This window comes from Mauremys mutica, chromosome 7 (genome assembly GCF_020497125.1).
Source record: "Mauremys mutica isolate MM-2020 ecotype Southern chromosome 7, ASM2049712v1, whole genome shotgun sequence".
In the NCBI taxonomy this organism is placed as follows: domain Eukaryota; kingdom Metazoa; phylum Chordata; order Testudines; family Geoemydidae; genus Mauremys; species Mauremys mutica.
The window spans coordinates 13,803,956-13,830,774 of record NC_059078.1 but is presented as its reverse complement, the minus strand read 5'-3'; the positions used below and the strand labels follow the sequence as shown (position 1 = coordinate 13,830,774).

Here is a 26,819-nt window from a genome sequence, read left to right as displayed (position 1 = left end):
TTGCAGGGAGATTCTGTGTTTCTAAAGCAGAATCCTAGGCACTTCTAGTATCACCATAACCACTTCCCACAGAGTAGTAGTTTTTATTTTTTTAAATCTTTTTAAAAGCATACACAGTAATTTTATTAACATGTTTAGGTATCAAAAAGCAGCTAAACGAAACTATTTTTAAACATCTCACTACAAGCTATTCAAATTTCATAATCATTTACACAGTAACTTACCAATGCATGCGGCAGCTGTTTCTGAATTTGTCCCAGTGGTCTTATATTTGATATTTTTCCATATATACCACATCTTCCCTCCTCGGATTGAAGCTCTTTCTGTGCATACCATTTGACCACAGAACTCTCAGATTCTACTGCCTTATTTACATTTCCTTTGCAGGGCACTTGAATCTACCCACTGATATAGGGTTTCCTTTTGGCAAGTCTTAAATCTGTCTTCTTTAGTCCCTTCTGCCAACTGCCTGGGATAGTCAGCTTCTGTAAATTCTGCCATCTCCTCTAAAATCTACAGCACTGCATTCTATATATTGCCATAAGATATACTTTATTTCTTTGCAGTTCTTCTGATGCTTTCCTTTTAATATTAAATCACTGGCTTTGCCTTGTTGAAAAACAAGCTACTCCTGTTTTACTTTATATAAAAAACTACTACTTTATTCCTTCCTTGAGAACATGTACCGTTTAATTATAGAAAAAAAAAGGACTCTAACTGGATGGTCCTTGTGTAAATACAGCCATGTCTTATCTATGATTTATAGCTTTCTCATACAATACAATAAAACTGTCTGGTACACCATTGGAACCATTAACTAACCAATATTGAACTGTGTTTCCAAAATCTTCTCATTCATTGGTTTAACCCAAATGCATGATGCCATTGAAGAAAATATATAAGACTGCAGCTAAAGAATTAACAGTGTAAAGAAATCCTGCCTGTCATCATTCTATTCTGCATAAGAGAGAGACTATGTGGATAAGAGTATATTTTACTTTAATATGGAAATTCATTTCCTGGATGGAGAGGAAGAATGCAATGACAAAAACTGTATAGATAATCTTGCATCGCTGCTTTCACTTAATTGGCTCTGTGCTGTCCAGCAAGCATACTGATACTTGGGAAACCAAAAGCAAATGATTTTCACATACTGCATTGATCTCATAAAAAATTAACTATTTCCTGCTTCAATATGTTACACTATATAACTTTAATAAGAGGTGAAATTAGAATTCCTAAAGTACAGCACAGCAAACCTGAAATAATGCCGTTATCTCTCAAGAAGTTTGTTTACATTTACGTACAGTTGTATGCCATACACTCATAGCATCCAGAAAATACTGCATTGTCCTGTTTTATATTACATATATTCCTCCACATCAGCATACAAGCATTGAATGTTAGTGAGAATCAGTGTCCATCAGCTCTTAAAGAAGTGCTCATTAAATAATTTCTGATTGTCGCCATTTATGTGTAAAGTACATGAACAAATTTACACTCTCCACTAGCTTTCTTTCCTTCTTGCTTTCTTTCAACAAATTAGCCTGTGGAAAACTAAATCATAGTAATCTGATCCTCTTGCAGTTACTTAACAAATGCTCATTTTAAAATATCCTCATGTGATGAAGCAACAATTGGAGGTCAGTAACTATATGTTTAAAGTAGGGTCCTATAAGAACCACAGGTTTGAAAGTACTTACTATAAAGCCATAATCAATGCAACATAAGTATTTCCCAGGATTATTATTTTCCCGGGGTGGGCGGGGCAGTAAGGGGGTGGAGGGAGCAGCAATAGTAGCTCATCTGAGTTGCTTCAGAGTTAAAACTTCTACTGGGTTAGAGAGATTGTAATATGCAACAAATCGTGTTACGTCCCCAGTTTTAGCAAATAATTTGCATTGACCTAATTTTGTCATGTCAATAGCTTAACATTAGAGAAATAAAATTCCCCATGTACAACTCCACTTCTGAGAAACAAATGGGTAATGACTCATTTGGCATTCAGCAAGTTCTGTATCGCTGAAAAGATGAATGTTATTATTGTTATGGCAATTTTATGCCATATTTTTAAGTTGCAATAACCAGTACAGTGTGTTTTTAAAGTTTCTTTTGTCTTATATGGAAATTAATTAATTAATTAATGCTGTGGAGAGACACGAACAATGCAGGTGATCAAAGCAACAAGCACTGTTCCTAATCCTTACAACAAGTGGTTTTGTTTTGTTTTTGTACATCAGAAGTGACCAGTAGTTAGAACAGGAGACTAGAAACTGGGTGCAAAGGTTTACACTTTTGGTTGCATCACAGACTTGCTGTATTGTGACCTTGAGCAAGTCTCTGCCAAGTGAGTCTGTGCCTCAATTTCCACTTCTGTAGAAGAGTGATAATAATGCTGAGCCAGGGCACAGGTGCCTTGTGAGGCTTATTTCATCAGTTAGTGGAGCACTTTGAGAATTTCATATGGAAAGTGCTATATAAGGCCCTGATTCAATCAAGTGCTTAACCATGAACTTGACATTAAGCACAAGGAGTCTCATTGACTTCAACCCATGTGCTTAAAAACCACACACATGTTTAAGTATCTTGCTGACCCAGGGCTGTAAGCTTAAGCATTATTATTTACAAGACCAGTAAAATCACTCCCCACTTGATTACTTAGTATGGACAATAATAATTGCTGTGGTGTTGTTCTGCAGCACTGCTGGCAATTCAGTTTTCTTTTAATTCCCTCATACATTTTTAAGCAAATTTGGATCGAAATCAAAACCCTTTGTTTCAAGTTCACACCGGCCCACAAGGTGTGCTAGCACTATGCAACAAACTGCAGTGGTCCGTAATTCAACTTTTGCCTTCCACAAGTATATTTCCTTTTTGGGATATTTTGCATAGCTGCTTCTGATTACTCCATCACCATTGCAGTCAGATGCTTAAATTTTCAAATCTCCCAAAATGATTAGAAACATTACAAAAATCAGTAAGCGCAAACACTGCTCACTAATATTCAAAATATCTGTGTCTTGAGGCTAAGTAAGACTAGTGAACATTCCCACATAGCTCGTACTCTCCTCCACATCTTAGTTATAAGTTTAAACTAAACTGAAAACTAAATAACAGATATGAAAATAAAAACAAAATCTTTGGAGAAATCATGCTGTATAGTCGCAAAACAGTAAATTTTAAGTGTGCTAGGGAAGTTTGACTAGGAGGTCAAGTTCGAGCAAACAAATCTCCCAGTGTAAAAATCTGAGACAAATGAAAATGATAGCTCTCATTTTTATGAAAACATACATATTTGCAAAAGGCTGACAGATAACTAAGTACATTGGTTTAGCTAACGCATATTAAAGCAATATCACATTTCATGCTGCATGTGCTCATAATCATTACAGAAATGCTGAAATAACACCGTTACTAAAGAAACAAATTATCATAATCCCCATGTAGCTCTTTCTACAGCGGGGCTCATTGGAGATGCCTTCTATTTTGAAATGAGGACACGTTCTTCTTTCAATTATGGAAAAAAAATGCTTAGGAGGCAGTTGCTGAGAACAATTAACCTTAAACATGTTTTCTGTAATACTTAATTCAGACTTACCCTTTTCCATGGAAGCAGAAACCTCCACACTAAAATCCCAGCATATGGAAGGCACATGGAAATACTGTATTCATTCTCTAGCATCTCCTCTTACTAAATGTTATATTTTCCTTATTTTCTCCCTGGATCCCTAGGATCGAAGAATATCTGTACTACCGCAGGTAGCCATCTATTGTGACTCTTGTGCTGTTCCCCTTAACCAAGTCTAATGAGAACATACTCTGTCCTCACTAGCAAGACACTTTCATACTTCACAGCCTGTGGTTTTCTTAGCTTTGAGACTTATTGCCTATACAGGAAAAAAAATATTTGCACTCCTTATGTACCTTCTGCATCACAGGATTTCATTCAGCTTGTCTGACTATTCTACCCTTCAAATCAGAACAATTTTGAATTACTTTAATCTATTCCAGGGCTTGATCTATAGCACAAGAAGTCTAAGGGCACTGTATGTAAAGCCATGTTACATAAATGTATAGAACTGGAACACAAAGCCCATGAAAGCCAGAAAAAAATAATATTAATACTGATATTAATTTTAATGCCACAGCTGTCACTTATAATTTGCAAGTCACTGCAAAAACTTATTACTTCTGCAAGTATAGTGCTAGATTAATGCATCTTTGTAAATGACATATATTAACATGATGGCTGCTTAGATATTACAGTAATCAGGGCTATATAAAGCATGTTGATATATTGCATCTTTTCCTAAAAATAAATAAAACACCGACTCCAAATTTCAGTTAGTCAGATCTGTGTTCAGAATATGCCTTGCAAACAAAATGAGATTCTTACTGTATATAGCACATGCTTATCTTACATTTTAACTCAATCCTCAACATTTAAGTGAAATTAATCAATATCACAGGCATTCCATTATACATATGTATGTACATTTTAAAAAGAAAGTTTTAAAGCACTTCGCAACTCACTGAACACTTCACTTCTCTTTTCCCATACTGTGTTTATGGGGAAGACAGAAAGCTGGCAGCTTGAATGAACTATTTTGTCAACAAGTATTTTCTACATTATAATACAGAATACAAACACCTGTTTCAGCTAAATAATTTTTGGTCATACTTTTGTCATTGATATGCATAGAAAAACTGTAAAAGACTAAAATGCCTGCTTTAAGATGTCTCACACGAGCCTTTGAAACAACACAATACTACCTATGTAGCGAGATCTTTAATGTTCATAAAAAGCATTTGGGAAAAAAAAGACAACTAATTTGCTTAAGTGAATCAATTACATGCCTGTATAAAGGAGCCAAAGAAAACTGCAAGCTCTAAACAGATTATACCCTGTCTCACCCGTTAGATTCAACAAAGAGCAGTGGAATAGAAAATCAAATGCATTGGGCAAAGTCACATTCACATGCAGCTTTAGAGGAAAAACTGGTACTTACAGAACTGTAAAGTAAAATGTCCCAGTTTCTTTTACATTTTACAGCAAATCAAACAAAGATTTCAGCTCTCAGCAAGTCACTCCTTCCACTATGCTGATCAGCCAGGCAGAACAGGCCCTTATGGATTGTCTATGCAGCTGGGAGATAATGGAACCATATTCTCAGCTGGGACTAGAGATGCTTAACTGCTATCCACTGAGCACTGCATGTCTCTTCCCCAGCATTAATCAGGAAGTACACTGCTTCGCCGCTGTATTCCCCCAAAGGACCTACACAATTAGCACATGAATCAAAGATGCATACTGAGAGAGAGCTGCACACATCTTTAACTGGATATCCTAACACAGATTCTGATTAGGGAATCAATTTTGTTCACTGATCAAGTGTGTCAAACCTTACCAAAAAAACCCAGATAAAATATATATACTTGTTCACCGGTTTCAATGAGGGCTTTATGTTTGCTATGACCACATATAAGATGATTACACAAATCCGTATAATTAAACTAGATGCTTTACATATACAGTAAACTATGCTGTTATAATCCAACAAGTCTGTGTCAGGTCTTCTCTGCACTCCTATTTAACTATTGCATGGTGCCATACACACTGCGGTATCATTTTCACCCCTTCTCTGTGTAATATTTATATCCTTTTCAGGTTTAATCTTTGGGGAACAGAGATTTGGTGAATTCTGACCCTAGTGTTGAAGAGTCTTTTCACTGAGGATAACAGTCCTGCCACAAGAATCAGAAGCAGACCTAGTTTTCTTTAAAAAGTGAGCACTATTGTACTTGTATTTTTCTTGTTAATATACGGTGGTTTTATTTTTGGGGGCATGTTTTATTTAAGTTTCAAATCCACTAGTTCATAAGAAGGCTGTGTAGGAAAGGGTGTGTATCCAGTTGCCACATTTTGTGAAAGTGAGCCATTCTAGCCGTTTAAAGGCTGGGCTCACAGTTGGTGTAAAATTCATCTCTTGAAAGGTGTTTTCTCCATCCTCACACGTCTATATGTAAGGTAGCTTTAAAATACACTAGCTTTAAAAAAATAACCTTTTTCTATTTGTTGAGAAAACCAGTTAGGACAAGGCAGAGGGATAGCAGACTCTGTCATCAATTATTTGTACTACCACCGTGCCTCAGAGACCTGATCATGGATCAGGACCTCATTGTGGTAGGTGCTGTAGAAACACGGGAACAAAGAGATGGTCCTCTGCCCCCAAAAATCTACAATCTAAGAATAAGACAACAGCCAAGGGATGGATACAGACCGGGAGTACAAGTAAACAGAAAATATTGGTCAGCACACAGCAATTTACACCAGCTAAGAATTGAGCCCACCACATGAAAGTTTCTTCACAGAACTCCCAGGACACCTCATTCATTGTCATGCCACTCTCCAATGGCACAATCTCTTCAGAGGCTGAGGCCTGGTCTACACTACGGAGGGGGGGTCGAACTAAGGTACGCGACTTCAGCTACGCGAATAGCGTAGCTGAAGTCGAACTACCTTAGTTCAAATTTCCTACATGTCCAGATGCCGCGGAATCGAACTCCACGGCTCCCCCGTCGACTCCGCCACCGCCATTCGCGGTGGTGGAGTTCCGGAGTTGACGGGAGCGCGTTCGGAGTTCGAACTATCGCGTCTAAATTAGACGTGATAGTTCGAACTCCGAGAAGTCGAACTCTCCGCGTCGACCCGGCGGGTAAGTATGGACCTACCCTGAGTCTCACCAACTTCAAGTTTTCCCAATGGGAACTGAAGGCTCTTAGTGTTTTGTGGGATCAGGGATTTTGGCCTTGGAAAGAGTGCAACAGTCTAACAATAAATCTTCTAAGAGCCAAGATGAAGTAAAACATTCACTTGTGACCCAAGTCAGGATTTTGACCAAGGTTTTCTGCAGTGACAGGCAAATGACTCCCAGTTCCCAGACAGGCTAAAAATATCGCTGTGTTGTATAGGAGTAAACGTACCCCTATTAACATGAAGAATAAAATACACAACTCAGCTTTATGAAATAGCCTTCACTTGCATGTCAAGTAGTGAATAATTTTTTGTTCGTTCAATGTGAAAAAATGAAAATGACACTGGTCAAACTTACATGCAATAATCTGAATCCACACCTTTGGTGAAAATTGTTTTGGCCAAATTCTCAGTTGACGTAAACTGGCCTAGCTCCTCAGAATTCAGTGAATTGAACTGAATTCTGATTTACAGAGACAGAGGGTCTGGTCCAAAATTTCAGATATTGGGCTTGATGGGAATTTACTTGCTAATTGATTGATGCTTACAAGTCCCTTATTTTTATTCTTGGCATTATGGGAACTTCAGCCTATGTGTTTCACACAGAGTATGTGAGACGCAGACCGTAAAAAAGGTTAATTAAATAGCAATTGTGCATCTCAGTCATATTAGTAAGCAGACCACAGGAGCAAATAAAAAGAGAAGCAAATTAATATATTCTGAAGTATTTATTCAGTAATAAAGTTGAAAATAAATGGTTTAATTGATTTTAAGTTCTATTCAAGTCTTATTTGCTGGGTAGTTATTTAGATTCATTTTTGATTATTGTTTGGGTTGGATACACTGTGGTGCCCAGTGATTTGCACTTGTTTCAAAATATAAGTGATAATTAGTAACCACAATTTTCTTAAACTCCATCAATCGCTCGTGTAATCCCCTTGGAGGAAAATTATTAGAAAAATAAAGCAGAATCATACAAAGCCTTCAATTGTGTGATGTAATCATTATTTCTTTATTGAAAGTGGAATACCAACATTGATGAGAAAATAAATAAGAACTATAAAATCTGGAATCTTTATAATTTATTTATGGAAAGGCTGAAGAAAACAGACAGACCTTCTCCAACAGAAAGCTGTCAAACAAGACATGTATAGGTATTGTTAAAAGAGATAGGTTGAAATAAATAAAAATAACAAAAAGAACTATCTGAATTGGTAATGTTTGACATTCATTGCTTTGTAGGAAGCTAGAAAGTGGTATTGTTTATATTGTGGTAATACTTAGGAGCTCCAGTCAGAGACCAGGATGCCACTTTGCTAGATGCCATATAAATAGAGAACAAAAAATTGGATCCTTTCCCAAGGAGCTTATCTATAAGGACTTACATGGATTGGGGCCTCCCTACCTGACTCTTCCCTATTTAAAGATGTAGTGCCACACTTTGTGATCAGCGGAGGTGCTCAATCTGTTTAATAAATGGGGCTGGGGATGGTAAAGCCTTCTCCAGGATGAACATTCAATTCTGAGTCAAGCTTAGGCCCCTGCTCTGAAAAAGCCCAAATCTGTTGATCTTCAAGCATGTCTATTTGTGTGCACTGCAGAAAGCGAGGTTCGATCTGCATGGGGGAAAGAGTTCTGTGTTTTTGACAGGGGTTGAGTTCTGCTGGCTGTCAGGAATAAAGCAGCTATTCAATTTCATTTTTGTTCTTGTAATGTGTCACAGGCTAGGGTTGCCAATTTTTGTTGGTCATATTCCTGGAGGTGTCATCACATGACATAATCTTTAATTAAAGATTAATCTTTAATTCCCGGAGACTCCAGGACAATCCTGGGTGGTTGGCAAACCTATTGTCGGTGCACTTTGAATCTTAGATACTCATCTTTTTTTCTTATTGTATAAATCAATCAGTTGTCTAGAATGTTGTCTAATGAGTAGACAACTAAAAACCAGAATCAGGATTCCTGTTCCTGATCCTCTTCCATTGACTTACTACGTGGCCTTGCAAGTCACTTCAAGACTGATATTCCAAAAGTCAGGCACGGTATTGCACATCAGATGTGTGTGCCTAATTTTTACCTCTACACATCAGGTATCTGCATGTACAAATGACCAGATAGATGCATGACTTGCCATTAAAATGCATAAATATACAATTTTCAAAGGCAACTATGGCAATTGCATGAAAGAAAATATTAGGCATCCTGTAATGTGTCTAATTTTGGTAAAGTAAATGTTTGTGGAATACAAGGCCATTAATCTCTCTGTCTTATATGTAAACTGGTTACAACAATGATAATTACCTACTCCACAGAGGTGTTTTGAGGCTTAATTAATATTTATAAAGCAGTTTTATATCCTTGGACAAAAGGCACTATATACAAGTGCACATTATTATTTTTACTACCTGTCTATGTAATTAGGAAACAAGATTCTACATTAAACTTCTCCTCATGGTTGATTCCTAATGTAATAGCATATTCCACTTACCTCGGACCAACTGCTCTACCCCTATTGTCAACAGAGCAGTGTTCAAATCCAATAGTTTGCCTTACTGAGTGGCAGTGTATATTCAAATTCTGGCGCTAATGCAAAGTCCACTAAAATTAATAGGAGTCTTTCCCTGACCTCAGTGGATTTTGCAGCAGGTACTACATGCAAGGAAGCATTCAGATTCTTTTTGAATCCTATGTATATTCAGTGTCTTTGAGCTTCTTATTGAAAATTAGGGGACCTGATGGAACAGAGAGGCCCATGGTGTGCCAGGTGGAACAAAATGGGTTAAAAAAAAAGAAGGGAGGTGCTCCTGCAGAAATAACAAAACCAAAAGAGAAAAAAACTCTCAGCTAATACCCTCAAATCACGGGAGCTGCAAGATATTTATCTAGCCATGTGTAGTAGGCATCAGAAGTAGGTTTTTAAACATATTATTCTGAATCAAACTCTCCATCCAAACAGGCAGGCAACTATCATATCACTTCTCCAATTGCCAACTCAGAGCTGCCAACTCTGAAGAATGTACTGGGCAGAATTTCTTCCTCCAGATATTCTTGATAAAAGAACGGTCAGTTGGGTACTGGTGGTAACCCCATGTTTGGCAAAGAGTGTTACCTCTAACTGCTGAAAAGAGCCACATACACAATTATTACACTGTAAACCAGTCTTCCAGAATCCTTCCTGGAATGGTTATAACTGGTCCGGACACAATGGTTCTTAGATTCCACTGCTGAAAATAAGTAAAAGGATGAAGTTGTTTTGTTGCAAATTTACACTCAAGGGTGCAAGGGCAAATTGGTGGAGGTCTATTGAAGTTCATGGAGCTATGCTCATTTTAAGATAGTAGATTATTTTGCTACATTTCTCCCAGGATGTTAAGTGGAGGCAATTTCATTGGCCAGCACTTACATTCACCCAGAGTGAATATGGCCAATTCTGTATGGAGAAGCTCATATTTTGAAACAAAAATCTCAGTATTTATTGAGCTTCAATCTTTTGAGTGAGTGAAGAGCTCTAAAATTATCTGACCAGAGATATATCTATTCCTTAAACATTCATTCCATAGAACCGTTGCTTTCATATTACCAGTTTTGCTACTAAAAAAAAATAATTGCAAAGTGACTTTTAAACTAAAGAAAGACACTTGTAGTCACAAAGGTGGAAGGAAACCCCGTTTCAGGATGTTAACTGATTTAGGAATCAAATATGCTCAAAAGGGATATTGTCAACAAGTCTGTATCTCAAATACTAGAGGGTTACCATACTTCAACCTACACAGAAATAAATGTGCTTTGAAGGATGTTCTTATGAACAAAATGCTGGAGGCTGTATCTTCAACATCCTCCATCTCCATCTCCCTAGATCCCATGTGTCAGGTATATATCTTAAAACACATCATTTTTTTAGAATGTTGGACAAGACAAAAGAAATTGGAGAAATAACAGCCACATCGATTTCACCTGCTGCAACAGCAACAGCAGTGGGGCAGGGGGGAAAGCATGCACGTCTGAAAGTGAAGACTATGTGCCATTAACATTACTTGATCCATCTCTCCTGGGAAGACTTGAAAAAAAAATCCCTCCCCAGGCAGACTTTGATTTTTGGAAGGATGCTCTCATAAGCAAATTGCCAGAAGACATAGCATTCACCCTCTTCCATCTCCTGAAGTCCCATGTGGATGTTAGGTATATCATATAAAACAGAGTATCTTCCTGGATGTCTGGGAGTGCCAAAGAAACTAATGAAAGAATAATAGGGACTACAAGCACCTCTAGCAAAAATTACAACCACCCAACATGTACTCAAAGTATATCTTAAGTCATGCTGGGGGCACTTGCCAGACCCAGCTGAATTCAGCTAAAGATGAAAGCCTCACATTTTAAAAGAAAACTGGAAAAGTTATTTCCAGGTGCCTTCTCTCTTGCAAGTGCTCACACACTACAATGATGATGGCCAAATAAATATCAGGGTAGTCAGATTACACTTCAGTGCACATGTCTAGAGAGGCAGCAAAAACGATAATTTATTTATAGCTGATTGGGCATGTTTACCTCTGTGTTTGAACAGCAGCTGGAACAATGGAATCTCGATCCTGACTATGGTCTCTCTGTGTTACCACAATACCAGTATTAAATAAAGAAGAAGAGAGATAAACTGTTTTTCCATTTTTGCTGTCAAATATGCTGTGCATAATTTGTCTGCTGTTTCTGATAACTTTTGCCACTTTTGATCCAACTAAAGAACATGGGACTTGCCAACTGCTTTGTTTAAGATGAGGTTGGCTTGGGATCTCCTCCACTCATACCTGACCCTTATTTGTTTTTATTGTATCAGTATAATTCAGAAGGGTCACCTTTCTTCTCTTCAAGTTGATGACTGGAATTCTACTCGGCTCTCCCCTCATCAAAGGCAAAAGAATAAAAAAATTCAGGGTGGAGCCTGAACTGCAACAGTCATCCTTCATCAAAGCTGATAATTCATTATTCATAATGGAGTAGGCTGTTTTACAGACCACCATCACTGACGCTGTCATGTAATTCTAGCTTCCAATGTTGCATTGCCAAGACATTGTAGAACTGCTGATGCTCTTCTCCATCACAAAACTCAAAGCATGCCACTGCTACTTCAGAAGAAGAAAATCAGCCCAAGAAGGTGTTTCATTTACTTTCCTGGTTCTTGATGTCTTCTCTACTTTGCAATATTTCATAGCTTTGTGGGAAGGGTATTATGGGAGATCCACAATAGCTCATCACATCTTCTATTTGATTTATATTCCCCCATGAACACACCTTCTCTGCATCAGCTTGTTTCCTATTTTTTTGAGTAAAATACCTCCCCGCCTTGAGTTCTAGACCTCTGCAGAAGATGGCATTCCAAATAAATTAAAGAAGAGAATGCCACCATTTTAATTCATTCTCACTTGATGCCTCTGGGAAAGGTCATAATTATCACAGAGGATAACCAGTTATGCCTACAATTAAAAGACTTTAAATATTGAAAGCAAAATAGACACTTGTTTACAAGAATTAGCATTTATGCAGAGAAAATATTTTCAATCCATAAAAAATAGTTTATAATGCTCAAGGGTAATCAATTTTTATGTTCATACAATTAAAATTGTACAGCTCAACATGCCCAGACACTGTATTTTGCAATGTTTTCCTGTAAAATTGATTGACTTGACAATAAAATATAAATAAACTTAAACTAGTCTATCAATATTATATTCATTAATTACTATCAACATCCAAAGGCTTTTTAGGCACCTCCAAAATAAGAAAGCGGTATAATCTCTTCCCAAACTATATACTATGACATATGAGGGGACTAATGATACACCTCTACCCCCATATAACGCTGTCCTCAGGAGCCAAAAAATCTTACTGTGTTATAGGTGAAACCGCGTTATATCGAACTTTGCTTTGATCCGCCAGATTGCATGGCCCTGGCCCTCTGGAGGACTGCTTTACCGTGGCCAGGACCACTGTATGTTGAGCACTGCCAAGGAGTTAAAAGATGGTAATGCACTCTCTCTCTCTCTTCTCTGCCTCCAAGAACCAGGCTTGTGTGTGTGTGTGTAAAAATAAAAAGGAATCTAGCTCTAATTCTTTTATTCTTGTTAGGGAAAATCATATCGTTTCTTCTACATAGGAAAGCTAGAAGAGACTGGCTTGCCCTTACCAGAAAGGATTTTACTCTAGGAGACCTCTCATGCTATCTTCATCATCTTTGCTACAGGAATCAGGGTGGATGAGTCTTAACCTAACAAGGAGAAGAGTCACCATCACAATTTCCAGTAGATCCATAGCCAAGAAGTAATCACTGACTGGCTAGTAAAGGGGGGGAAAAAGGTGAGGGATTACATCTTGGAGGAGAGCGGTCCTGTGACACCACAGTCTCTACTAATACGGGATTAGGGTTGCGAAAGTGCCCTCTCTCATTGCAGCATTCTACTTTGACTGAGGGATGTAGCAGGTGAATCTGCATGGTGTCTGGCACCCTGTATGCTAGGCCAATGAGGAGCTAGGGTCTTGTGCACCACTAAGGCAAATGGGTTCAATAATAATGGGTTGAAGATCACTATTTCACTACTGCATTTGTCTACTTAAGTCATGAAACATTTTGTAAAGGAAAACAAGGGCAATGGGGAGGTACAGAAGGAACAGCTGGAACTGTCTCTTTATGGTAGAATGAGATTAGGAAAAGAAGCAGAGGGACATGGAGACCCTTGACACTAAAAGCTTTGGTCACAAGCATTTCCTGCTGCTGCACATCTTCTAACGGACAGATCTTCCAGTCTAGATTAGTGGAGCTGAGGGTGCTGAAAAAGTATCATTTAAACTTTGTTTAATGTTAGATTCCAGTTATTTTTTTGTTGCGTATGTCATTGTAGCATTACTCATCAGGAACAATATATATAGGAAACCATTCAAACAAAGCACTCTACTTATTTATGGTCTTTTATGATCCTGCTGAGTTGCCAACAGTAAATATGAGAGGTCAAGAATGACATTAATTACTGAACTTCAGCAAATGCTTCCACAAAACATCATAGCTATCTACTGAAAGGATATCCTGCATAAGTGGAAAATCATACTGGAGGACTCAGAAAATGGAACTTAGTTTGGCAATAAAATAGGGAAAATAATCATCTTATGCAGTTTTAGACTAGAAAGAATCAGTCTGTGGAGGGGACTATTTTCTCTCTTACATCTTTGATGACTTCCTAAATGAATCACAATGGTCAAAGAATAAAATAAAATAGAAATCCCTTTATTTCAAATGAACAGTTTCCAGGTAGACTATCAGCAAACCTTGAACAGCTGATGTAGGTAAAGGGTTTCATCGTTTTATCAATAAATAAATAAAAATCAGGAAACAACTACATTTCATTGCATAACCAAAGACAAAAAAATAATTTGCAAAACCAAAACAAGGCTGTATGCCAAATGAAAGCTAATGCAAGTCAGCAAGTCTCTATAGGGCAATGCTAAGATGAATGATTCGGCCTCTTTTGTATTATTTATCATGCCTTTTTATCTATGAATTCTAAACTATCCATTACCAGAAATGGTGCCTACACTCAATTTAAATAATATTATGACAGTCAGTTGTTTCTCTCATTCCTAAAAGCCACTTCAGCTGAAGCTGATGTTAATGCACTAATACCAAAGTTAGGATTTGTGCTAGCTCCCAGCTATTGTTTCACTGTGTATGGTATGGAATTTCTTTGCTCACTTTCTACGGCAAACAAGAACTTGAATTGCTAATTGTTAAGCCTATGCATTTTAGATAATTACTGATTGCTGTATTTGAAGTGTAAGTGATTGTAAAATGTGCTGTGGCTAATGCCCAGAAAGCCAACTTGATATCCGGGATAATTATAGACAGTTTAATTGCTTTTGGTGTTTTAATTGGCAAAGTACACTGAGAACGAGAGGCAGAATGAAACTGAAAGGGTCGGCTAGCCCATGTAGGCGTCCAAATTTGCTAGTCATGAGTTGACCATATGTACTGTGGGTACAGCCTTCAAGGACCCAAGCATTCCTAGGACAAAGAAGACCTAATTATTTTTCAGATAAAACTATTACTGCCCAGTGTATGTATTTAGCTCTTGTTTTGAAGAATAATTTTGCTTGCCTGCCAAAAGGGTCTTGTAAATACTATAAGCTTTCATGGGCTACAGCCCATTTCTTCAGATGCATAGAATAGAACATATAATAAGGATATATATATACATACAGAACATGAAAAGGTGGAAGTAGCCATATCGACTCTAAGAGGCTAATTAATTAAGATGAGATATTATCAGCAAGATAGCCCATTTCAGACAGTTGACAAGAGGTGTGAGGATACTTAACATGGGGAAATAGCGTCTCTATTTCCACTCTATGCATCTGAAGCCCACAAAAGTTTATGCTCAAATAAATTTGTTAGTCTCTAAGGTGCCACAAGTACTCCTGTTCTTTTTGTGGATACAGACTAACATGGCTTCTACTCTGAAACTTGTAAATACTATGTTTATTTCAGTTATATACATTATGCAGAGACACTCAGCTCATCTCCTGCAAGTCTAACTTCCTTTTGGGGAGTTTCTTTTTACCTCAGCCTGGAAAGATGCTCAAACCATGAATTTGAACCTCAGCTGTGATAAGATGCAGAAGAGCCAAAATCAGCAGTCTTTATGCTTGCTACGTTTCCTCTGACTACAAAAAGGAGTTTTGACTAACTAAGGATTACAGGATTTGGCCAATGAAGCAAGTACAGTCACCAGATGGGGTGAAGTAGTCTTCACTACTTGTTTAAGTCTGCTCCATTGTTTGCAACAACTCAGCAAACCCAAATTCACAAATATTATTAATGACATTTCATGCTCATTAAATGTGTCAGATTGACAGATATGAAAACTTAAATCCTCTATTTACCCCCAGAGCAGGAGGCAACTGGGCAAGCTTCCTTCATTGTATCCTGTAAATCTGCCTTAATCCTGCCTGCTGAATTCCCCTCCAGTGGCTCTAGGGTAGTTCTCCTTTTTAATGCACAAAAAATATAACCATTTTCCTCTCTGCAGTTCCTCATTTTACCTCCTTATTCTGTAACTTTCATGCACCACACTGACTGGCTGGCTGACTGTCATCTACCATATACCCATTATACCCGTTATTTAGTCTTATGTTATAATTTACCACATTGTGATAGGCATGTGTAGAATCCATGGATCTTGAAAGGTTTTTTGTGAGGGGTGTTGATCGTTGTAGCAGTGGAGATATCATAGAATCAAAAGCGTAGGACCAGAAGTGACCTCAATAGATCATCTAGTCCATTCCCTGCACTCAAGGCAGGTATAAGGGCATGTCTACAAATACAATTTATTTATCAACATCTGCCGTTTGTTGCCCAGTCACACAGTTTTTTGGGTGCTTCCCAAGACAGAGTCCCTTATCCTGTAAGTATCACCTACATTCTTTATTCCTAGATGCACACATTTACATTTAGCAATATTAAAATGCATATTGTTTGCTTGTGTCCATTTTATTAAGTGATCTAGGTCAGTGGTTCTCAACCTGGGGTATGCACACTCCTGAGTGTATGCAGAGGTATTCCAGGGGGTACATCAACATATCTAGATATTTGCCTAGTTTTACATCAGGCTACGTGAAAAGTGAAGTCAGTACAAACTAAAATGTCATACGACTTGTTTATACTGCTCTACATACTACACACTGAAATTTAAGTACAATGTTTATATTCCAATTGATTTATTTCATAACGTTATGATAAAAATGACAAAGTAATTTTTTCAGTAATAGTGTGCTGTGACACTTACATTTTTATGTCTGATTTTGTAAGCAAATAGCTTTAAATGACATGAAACTTGGGGTACGCAAGACAAATCAGACTCCTGAAAGGGGTACAGTAGTCTGGAAAGGTTCAGAGCCACTGATCTAGATCAGTGGTTCTCAAACTAGGGCCACCACTTGTTCAGGTAAAGCCCCTGGCGGGCCGGGCTGGTTTACCTGCCACTTCTGCAGGTCCGGCTGATTGCGGCTCCCACTGGCCACGGTTCGCCGCTCCAGGCCAATGGGGGCAGCGGGAAGCAGTGGCCAGTATGTCCCTCAGCCTGCGCCGCTTCCTGCAGCTCCCATTGGCCAGGAGTGGCGAACCGCAGCCACTGAGAGTGGCGGTCGGCTGAACCTCCGGACGTGGCAGGTAAACAAACCGGCCCGGCTCGCCAGGGGCTTTCCCTGAACAAGCAGCAGCCCTAGTTTGAGAACCACTGATCTAGATCACTTTGAAACAGTGACCTGTCCTCTTCATCATTTACCACTCCCCCAATCTTTGTGTCATCTGCAAAATTTATCAATGATGATTTTATTCATAAAACTGTTAAATAATGTAGGGCCAAGAACCGATCCCTGAAGGACACGACTGGAAACAATCCCGCTCGATGATTCCCCATTTACAGTTACATTATGAGACCTATCAGTTAGCCAGTTTATAATCCGTGCAATTTGTGCCATGTTAATTTTATATCATTCTGTTTATTAATCAGAATGTTGTGTGATACTAAGTCAAACACCTTATAGAAGTGTAAGTATATTATATCAATACTATCACCTTTATCAACCAAACTTCTAATCTCATCAAAAAAAAAAAAGATATCAGATTAGTTTGACAGGATCTATTTTCCACGAAGCCATGTTGATTTGCATTAATTATTTTACCCTCCTCGAATTATTTATTTATCAAGTCCCATATCAGCTGTTCCATTACCTTGCCTGGGATCAACATCAGGCTCACAGGCCTATAATTATCATTTAAGCTTTTAAAATATGCACATTCGCTTTCTTCCAGTCTTCTGGAACTTCTCCAGTGCTCCAAGACTTATTGAAAATCAACATTAACGGTTCAGAAACCCAGGTCTTTTAAAACTCTTGGATGCAATTTATCTGGACATGCTGATTTAAAAATCTCTGACATTAGTAGTTTTGGTTTAACATCTCCAGAGATACTACTAGAATGGAAAGAGTGTTACCACCTGTAATCAGTTGCGCCGGGGCTCGACCCTCCCGTCGGCAGGAGGGGAGCCACACCGACTCGCTCCTTGTCTCCTCTAGCTGGCTGAGCGACAGGAAACAGTATTAGAATGCTCAGGCCCTTCGGTACAGGGGCTGAGCGGCAGTACAGAACAATAAGCTCAGGCCCTTGGCTGCAGGGGTTGAGCAGCAAATAGTCACGAGGCTCAGGCCCTCTGAAGCAGGGGAGAGCAGCAATTAGTCAATGAGCTCCAGCCCCTTGAAGCAGCGGGGAGCAGCAAATAGTCAGTGAGCTCAGGCCCTGTGAAGCAGGGGGGAGCAGCAAATAGTCAGTGAGCTCAGGCGTATAGGCCCAGGCCCTTACCTGGGTGAGGGGGAAAACTGCCACCCGTGAGTGGGGTGGCAGGGGGGAAACAGGCCCGCCCACTCCACTGTGTCCCAGCCCGGGGCCTTAGCAGTGGCTATCACTGCCGCTAGTCAGTGGGGTCCTGACCACAACACACTGACATCGGGACCTCTCCTTCTGTAGCCTGACAGGGGTCGGCTACCCCCGGGCTACTGTCCATATCCCCCTCGGGGCCTACCTTGTGGGTCGCACCGGATGCAGGCCAGTCTAACTGCATAGGCTCCTCAGGACCAGGGCTTGGTGGCAGGTCCGGCAGCTCCTCCGGGAAGTCCGACCCGGCGCGGTCAGGCGGCTCCTCCGGGTAGCAGCAGGGACGGGGAAGCTCCGGCGGCTCCTCTTCGTACCGGGCATCGGGGAGTTCCAGCGGCCCCTCTGGGTACCGGTCACGGGGAAGCTCCCGGGGTTCCTCGTCGTACCGGGCGCGAGGGAGCTCCGGCCAGTCAGGGCAGCTGCCTCGGGCCCTGGAGGGTTCCCAGTCAGGAGCTCCCGCCGGCACGTCTGCTCTCGGCGGTGGCTGGGCTCTGACTGAGCTCAGGCTGCCGGCTTTTCTACTTCCTGTCCCGCCCCTTGACTTCCAGGGGGTGGGGACAGGTGGCGGTAGCTCCACCCACTTGGGTGTCTGGGAGGGAGCTCCCTCTGCTGGGCAGGAGGGGAGCCACACCGACTCACTACACCACCATATGATGAGATTGCATCATCTGTTGTGTAATCTACAGAAACCTATTCAACTTAATTAAAATGTGACTAGCTTAAAGGCTGTTCAATTCTATATTAATTTATGTAACTGCTTTTGAGCTCATTGAATCTGTTATGGGTAGTGTATTTGTTTTAAGGACTTCTGGTTCACAGGCATATTTCCCTTATTTTTAGCAAGTTGTTTTTAAGAATGCCTCCATTCTTCTTGGCACGTTTTGTAAAATATTTCTTATGAAAGGGAACCATAGGGCAAAGGAGGGGGGGGGAAGGGAGAGAGATTCAAAGAAGAGAGCAATGGTGGCTGGGAGCCAGATAATTTGATGTGGCAGCTGTCTTCAATTCACCATTTTGTTTGTGCTGTGAGAGGGAATCAGAACAGTGCAGCAAATGGCATTTTCATAAATTCTCTCTGTCTCTCTCTCACACACACTCATCCCTACAGTAAATGAATACTGTATTATAGTTGTGAGTTGTGAAAGGAGAAGAACGAAAAGGAGAAGAAAAGAAAGGAAATAATTAAAGGGGTCTGGAATGGTGCTGGTGTTTCACCCTCCTAACAGTGGATAAAATTCCACAGTGAATTTATTTGCTTTCATTGTGGTGCAGTAAAAGTCCATTTATATGTAGCTGGCATATTAGTTTTGCATGTGCTTGTGTGACAAAAGTGATTTTCCTTCTGTTGAATTTCTCCACTAAAGAAACCCAACTCATAGAATCATAGAATATTAGGGTTGGAAGAGACCTCAGGAGGTCATCTAGTCCAATCCCCTGCTCAAAGCAGGACCAACACCAACTAAATCACAACTGGTCACATAGACATGAATGTGTGATGAACTGAACCCTTAATTTCAAATTTGGTGCAAATTTCAGTCTTTTTTTCTACAAGGAAAAAAAAAAAGCAAAATTCTTCCGTGTGTATTTTCATTGGCTCAACATTTCTGATTTTAAAAGCTCCACCATTTTGAAAAGTTTATGGTTAAGTTTGTGTTTATTTTTGCATGAGTTAATGGCTGGGGCACATGTGGTTTCACAATGATGAATTGCTCATGGAAATTAAACTGAATATTAAAAACGTGAATGCTTTACAGAGATTGTTAAAAGTAAACAGGACTGATATGGGCAAAATGAGCCATTACCATAATCCTTTTTAATATGTGTATATATAAATATAGCTATGAAATAACTAGTTCAAACCTCAGTAAATCTCTTGGAAACAATCTCCTGAGCACAGTAACTATTTCAAAATGTTTAGTATTGCAGAACAGTGCTTCCTAGGGACAAACACCCTGAGTTGTAAGAATGTTAAGATGAAAGTACCGTTACCATTTCTTTTTACCTGCTTATTGTTAATAGTAGCCTGCACATAAGGGCTGGGGCCTTCCATCTTTTTATATCCACAGGATGAGGTAAAAATGAGTTTCGTGGTCTGAGGGATTGATATATCTTCGTACTCTCAACAGTCTGATGAGAATAAGAGGGTGTGATGGATTAAATGCTTCCCTATTGCTGTCTCACGATGGTTTGGTTAAAGGCAACTTTTCTCATTAAACCCGAACATCGTTTTCCCTGACATCCAGCCCTCTGTTCCTAAGAATCAGACAAATCTCAACCTTCCCTGTTTATTATCTCCTCGATGCTAGGAGAATGCTAGGAGAATCTTTATAGTCAACTTCTCAGAAAGTAGAATCATTCTCCCCATATCCCCAAAGATGTGGATATGTTAGTGGGAGACTGTAGTATCCAGGAGAGGTGCCTGGTTTGACAGCCTAGGATGATACAATGCGTAGTTACAGAGAATGGGATCTATCCAAGGAAGCAGCAGTACAGGCCTCATCATTCTGTGCCATCAGCATGCTTTAACCTCTGGACAGCACGTATGCAGGGCAAATGGGTTGTTTATTCTCCATATCTATTCAGTTTCCACTCCGCTGACAATTAGTAATTGTGACATTTCATCTACACTCCCAATCAGATGTCACATGGTAACAGTCACTGCTGACCTAGGCTGAATTTGAAATGGCAATCTAGAAGTGAAAGGCCCTCTATCCCCTTATCAGTCCCCTGTGTCATTCAGTCCCTCAGCTAGATTCAGGATTCTTAAATTCTAATGGCTTCTGTTGTTCATGGAATCATAGACATTAGAGATGGAAACAGCGTGTTAAGTGGACTATGTCAAATGACTATAGATGAGTTGGTTGCATTAGATGGTCATATGCATCTCTTACTTCGAAAAGCATATGGATTTTGGAATATTGTGTTCTGAGAAAAAAATCCTAAGTGATAAACTCACGGAGTGCTAGTGGCTACTTTTGCTAGTTTTTTTAAATCCTAGGAGTTAGTAAACACATTAGTCAGTAAAACATCCTGCTAAGTGTATCGTTTACCTTCTCCCCTTAAGTGTGTGTTGGGGCATCTCTGCCAATGCAGGATTGTTCCCTACAGTACATTTTCTAGTGTTTAGCCAATTTCATTTAAAACGTTCAAGTAAAGGGCTTTCCTCTACTCCCCCAGGGAGAATATTCTACAGTCCAATACAGCTCATGCTCAATACATTTCTTCAGCTTAAATGTTATCTTGATTATTTTTTCACCTTTCACTTCTAGTTACACACCTTTTTGTACAACTTTAATTAGATCCTTTCACTCCTTGGAGCTTTTCCCTTCAGCTATTCTTGTTCTTTACACTCTCGATTTTCAGAGGAACTGCAGAGCCAACTCTATTGTCAGTTACACCTGTGAAATCCTGGAAAACCATGGGGCTGCGCAGGTGTAGTTAAGGACAGAATTTGTCCTGCAGATTCTTTATTGCTGATGGAGATGTACAAGCCAGAAAGAGCACAGCTTGACTTTCAGATTTCATACAGAGCCAGCAGAGCTAGCAGTTGGAGAAAAGAAAAACATCTTTTTACTTGTAAACTGAACTTACTGAGACGCAATACGCCTGGAACTCCACATTGTCCCTTTTACCATCTCTTTTTAGAGCAGAACCATGCTCTGATATTACATTTTAAAAAGTGTAGCTATTTGAAGAGCTTACAAAGCTGCTTTGCAACCTCCTTAGTTTGAAAAACCTTTTACTTGTAATTAAAGACTGCAAAGGAAAGAATTTCATTTCCCCCCATTTTGACCTTCTTGTGCTTACTGAATTCAGTGGCATTCCCCACTGAGGGGAAGGATCTTTGTGTGTACCATAGACATCTTGACGTTATCACATCTCTCATGAAAATGTTGATGCTTTAAGGATGATGGTAGCAAAACGGGCTAAACATGGACACTGGAAAAAATAACTGGAGATGGAGTGGATGTGAGCTACAGAGGTATGGTGGGAATTCTTAGCTGTGCCCAGCTCACATTTGGAGGAGCTGAGGAATGGGGAAGGTGGCTGCTCATTACCTTTCTGCCTTCCACAATCCATGGATTGTTGGGGGCCAAGATATAACATAACTTAGAGCAGCCAAAGGGTTTCTCCAAGTTACACCCTAGGCATTGGTCCCATAAGCTGTAATCAAGGACTGGGAACAGTGCTGTTCATTTTAGTCCTGCGTATCCCTCCCCCAACCATACCTCCTAGCCTTCCTCTCTGTGTCCCTTACACACAAAGATCCTACCTTTCTTTGGAAGCTGTTCATTAACTATGCTTGAATCTTTGTTGTTGTTTTAGTTACCCAGTGCCCAGGCAACTGATACATCTTTTGACCTATTGTGATAGCCGTGATAAGGAAATAATAACCATTAATTTGCAATAGCTAAATTCTGCCTATAAGAGAACACAGTTGTAATGCTTCTCTGTACATTCTTAAAACTGACTGAGGGCAACTACAGGATGGAAAGTGTGATATTACTAGAATGTCAAACTTATAAGACAGCTGAAATACATGAGTTGTGGTTTGAGGTGAGAGCTTCCATCCTGAAGGTATTGGATATCAGATTAAAAAGTGGTGTTACTTCAGAAACAAAATGCAGCGTGATGTACAATGGAGACAGCTGAAGAGTACAAGGCTTCCTGCCAGGTCCCTCAGAGCAGGAAACATTTGTAAGTAATACAGATGTCTCTTGCTTCCCGGGAAGATTTCACAGACCCTCTGAATCCTTTATTGTGGGCCCTGAAGAGAATATTGTACTTTTCTATTAGTTTAAAAATAACCCTCCAAAATGACAACAGTTTGCACTTCTAAAGCACCTTCCATCAAAGGTTCTCAAAGTGTTTTCTGCTCATTAAGTCACAGACCACTCTGTAAGATAGGAAAAATATTAGTGTCCCTGCTAGATGGAGAAACAGGGCTTCAGAAAAGCGCTTGTGACACAGTGAGTCAGTGATATGGGCAGGAACATCCCCCAGAACTCCTGATTCATATGCTTTGCTTTAACCACTAGGACATGTTTTCTCATGATGTATCCTGCACCATTGATGTGTATCGCGCTTTACCATCAAGTATGAAGACAAGGTCTCTGACCCCATGACCCCTCTCCATCACTTAAGTCCTATTTTCATGTCTTTAGAGGGACATATAAGCCTTGTTCAGGCTCTCCGTACAAGCATCAATTTCACTCTGTTCAAACAATGCTAGGGAAGTAATTTTCTCATACAGAGAGCTACTGATGTCAGTTGGGGTTTAGGACCACTGTGGGGACAGAAACAATTTGTATTGTGTTAGAAATATACCAATGGCTACTTGACGGAAATGTATAGGAAGAATAAACATGCTAGTCTACTGGCAGAGAGACAGAGAGATTACAGAAAGTGAGATACATAAGGAGCACAAAAAGTTTGGAGGGTGTGTAGTAGGAGCTGTGACATCAAAGGACATTGAAGATTGTGGGGAGGCACCGAGAAGAGGCAAAAATACTAGCAATTTTCTCTTGATGACAGTAGCCCTTGGTCTAAACAAAAGAATAAAGAAAAATATTAAAAAATAGGATTGGAGAACAGATGAAGTATTAGATGTGGTAAAGAGTATTTAAAATCAGGATGACATGATGAGAATGCACAAAGCCAAGCACAAAAACCTTGAGCAAAAGCTGATGGGGCTGATGAGATGAAACAAGCAGAAACACATTGGTGCACTTTCTTTTCTACAGCATAAAGCAAGCAGAGCAGGAAAAGCAGCAGACAGGGTCTGCATTATTTCACTGTATGGAAGTCACCCAAGCAATCGCTGCTGTATGAGTCAGACAGTCACGACGTAATTGGGATAGCAGGTAATAAAAGTACTATGAGTTGAGAGATGTATATGGCACCCTGATTAATACATTACCTAAAAATGTAGAATGTTATCAGAATGTTTATACATCAGCACTGGTAGCCAGGCTCAAGTAACCTTATCAAAGGGCATTTTGTCAGGAAAAATGTGTAAGGAGGAGGATAGTGATGAATGAAGAGTATAAGGCTGGCTTTGCCTTTTTGTTTAAGCTGAAAAAGTGCATCTTCTGTTCATAATGTTGCACAATCCAGCCACTCTAATTCATATTAATGGTCAAATTTGCCTAATGAATCAATTCCTATTTAATTACATTTAAAGTGTGTGTCCTTTAAAAAATTGCATTCCACTTTCCCACCCTGTTTGTCCTGTTACGCTGCTTATCAGTTTAGGCCGCACTGGAACTAACCATGTGTTTAAAGTTAGGCAAATGGATAAAAACTGGCAGGGTTAAGGCCTTAAACTGTAGATTCTTTGGGTTTGGTTTTTGCCCAAAGAAAAAACCCTGTGCTAGGGTTTTTGCCCTAGCACAGTAGAACCCTTTGTTGATTATGGCCTTCAGTAGCAACAATAGAAATAAATACTAATCTAAGAAAAGATGCAGAGACTATAAACCACCTGTAGTGGAACCATCCACAGTTAAATCCTGGTCCACAAAGCTTGGACTTAAGTGAGGAAAAAATGATCTAGGTGGAAGTTTATGCTGCAAATACATACAGATGGGATACAGTCCAAAAAGACAATATTCATCTGTTATCAGATCCAAACTCCTGACCTTTGTAATTTGGCATTATTTGTACATTTAAGGACATGGCAATGGCCTGTGTACTAAATTTTGTTTCATCTGGTATGATGCCAGCCCCCCAAAAAGGGGAGCTTCCAAGAATTACACATATATATGTTTGTCTTGGTCAATTTTCATAAAACGGGGGAATGGCCATACCAACGAGTAGGTGAAGTTAAATTGTTTGGGTAAGAGAACACAACAGAAACAAATGCCTATTTAAAATGTGATATGTTATTACAATACTGTGCAGTACATCATACATGGCACGAATAATTATTTTTCCTTATACAACGCTGTGCCTTAAATTAATAGTGCCATTGCACAGCTTAGGTAACTTGCAAAAACCAACACTCATGTATGTGTTATGCATACTCCATATCACAAAATTCCTCAATCCCTGCTGCATGAAGTGGTCATACATGCCAGACAGGTATCTTGAATGGCCAGACTATAACATTCAATGTCCGACAGTAGCCCAAAAGACTAAAACTGAAATACTGGTAGGACACTATAGTGCTGCTGTGACAAGAACCCTATAAAGTTTTTACAGTCCTAGATACACAGTAATTTGGTGCCTAGAATATTATGCAGCTCCACATACCACACTATTTGTGACTTTTTTGCTAAATGTTGTCTTGGATCATGGAACAAGTTTTCAGATTTAAAAAAAAGAAAAAAATCATAGTTTAATCTGTAATTTTTGTACCTATTATTATAAGCAACCTCCTAAAATTACTATAACTGAACAAGATCAGAGATGGCAACATTGTTCCCTCCTTCCCACACTCCCCCACTCAAGTTTGCTTACTTTGTGCATTTGGACAGTAAAAAGTCCATTCCATTGTTTTGAGGATGGTCAGTTACACTTCCGGTCTCATGTACTAGCATGATATCACACACTATTCTGGTGCATCCTCATGCACTGCTCATTTGTACAGGCCCTGCAAGAAGATGTTTTAGTAGTTACAGCAGGAGCAACAGTGAAACTGAAATAAGAGCATACAACGAGGACAAGATAGGGAGTCTGGTGGGTCTTCATGTGTTTTGTTCTAGGGCCCACACAAAACCTTTATAAAAACAATGAAATACTATTTTGAGGGTGTCCTCTCAGAAATACGATCTTTTTATTTAAAATTTTTTAAAAAATAATCCAGTTAGCAGATTCCCTTCATATATTAAGATTCTGGTCTTTCAACACACACAAGAATGTGCTTTAGATAGCAATGGTCCAGGTTAGAAAGATGATTGGATTACTTTCAAGCAAGAAAATTACTAAGAAAGGCCTATTGTGTTCTTTGTGGCCAGAACCAGGAAGCTTGAATCAAAAGAGCCAGCACAAAAAACAGACAAATGGAAGCAAGGAAGTGATGGATAAGAATATGAAGACCGGGAAGAAAAAATATATACAAGAAAGGGTAGACAACAGAAAAAGCATATATTAAATAACAGATTAAAAAAAAGCATAGCAGAAAGGATAACAAAAGCAAGACAAGTTCCCAAAAACAAAGAGAAAAGAACAGAGAATAAAAGAACACAGGAAAAAAGCAACTGACAAAAAAATCCCCCAAAAGAAAAAGCAAGACTATTTATGCTTATGAATGCAGGTAAAACTCAGACCTATTCAAGTCAGAACAGATGTGTCTGGTGTGACTCTATCAGTAGGGTGACCAGATGTCCCGATTTTATAGGGGCAGTCCCGATTTTTGGGTATTTTTCTTATCTAGTCTCCTATCACCCCCTCACCGCCATCCCGATTTTTCTATCTGGTCACCTTACTCTGTCAGTAGACTCTCTACTTTACTGACTCTCTATACTACATCTTGATTACAGTTCTCAGGAGGAAGTGTGGTTAGCTATGGGCTATGGTAGGGTAAGGAGAAATCTTTGTTGTGAGGAGAATATATCGAAGTCCAGTATTTGACAAAATAGTAATCCTGCCTTCACAGAG

General features: G+C 39.4%; 1 protein-coding gene across 2 annotated transcripts in view; it reads right to left on the bottom strand.

Moving 5' to 3' along the window:
- CNTN4 (contactin 4) overlaps positions 1 to 26,819 on the bottom strand; it is a 669,413-nt gene that overhangs the window by 341,097 nt on the left and 301,497 nt on the right. Inside the window, exon 1 of one of the 2 annotated variants that reach the window (XM_045024545.1) lies at positions 5,010 to 5,090. The exons of the other annotated variant lie outside the window; for it this stretch is intronic. The gene's annotated coding sequence lies outside the window, so the exon portion shown is untranslated. Of the gene's footprint in view, positions 1 to 5,009; positions 5,091 to 26,819 lie in introns of those variants that run through there. 2 annotated transcript variants of the gene reach the window in all.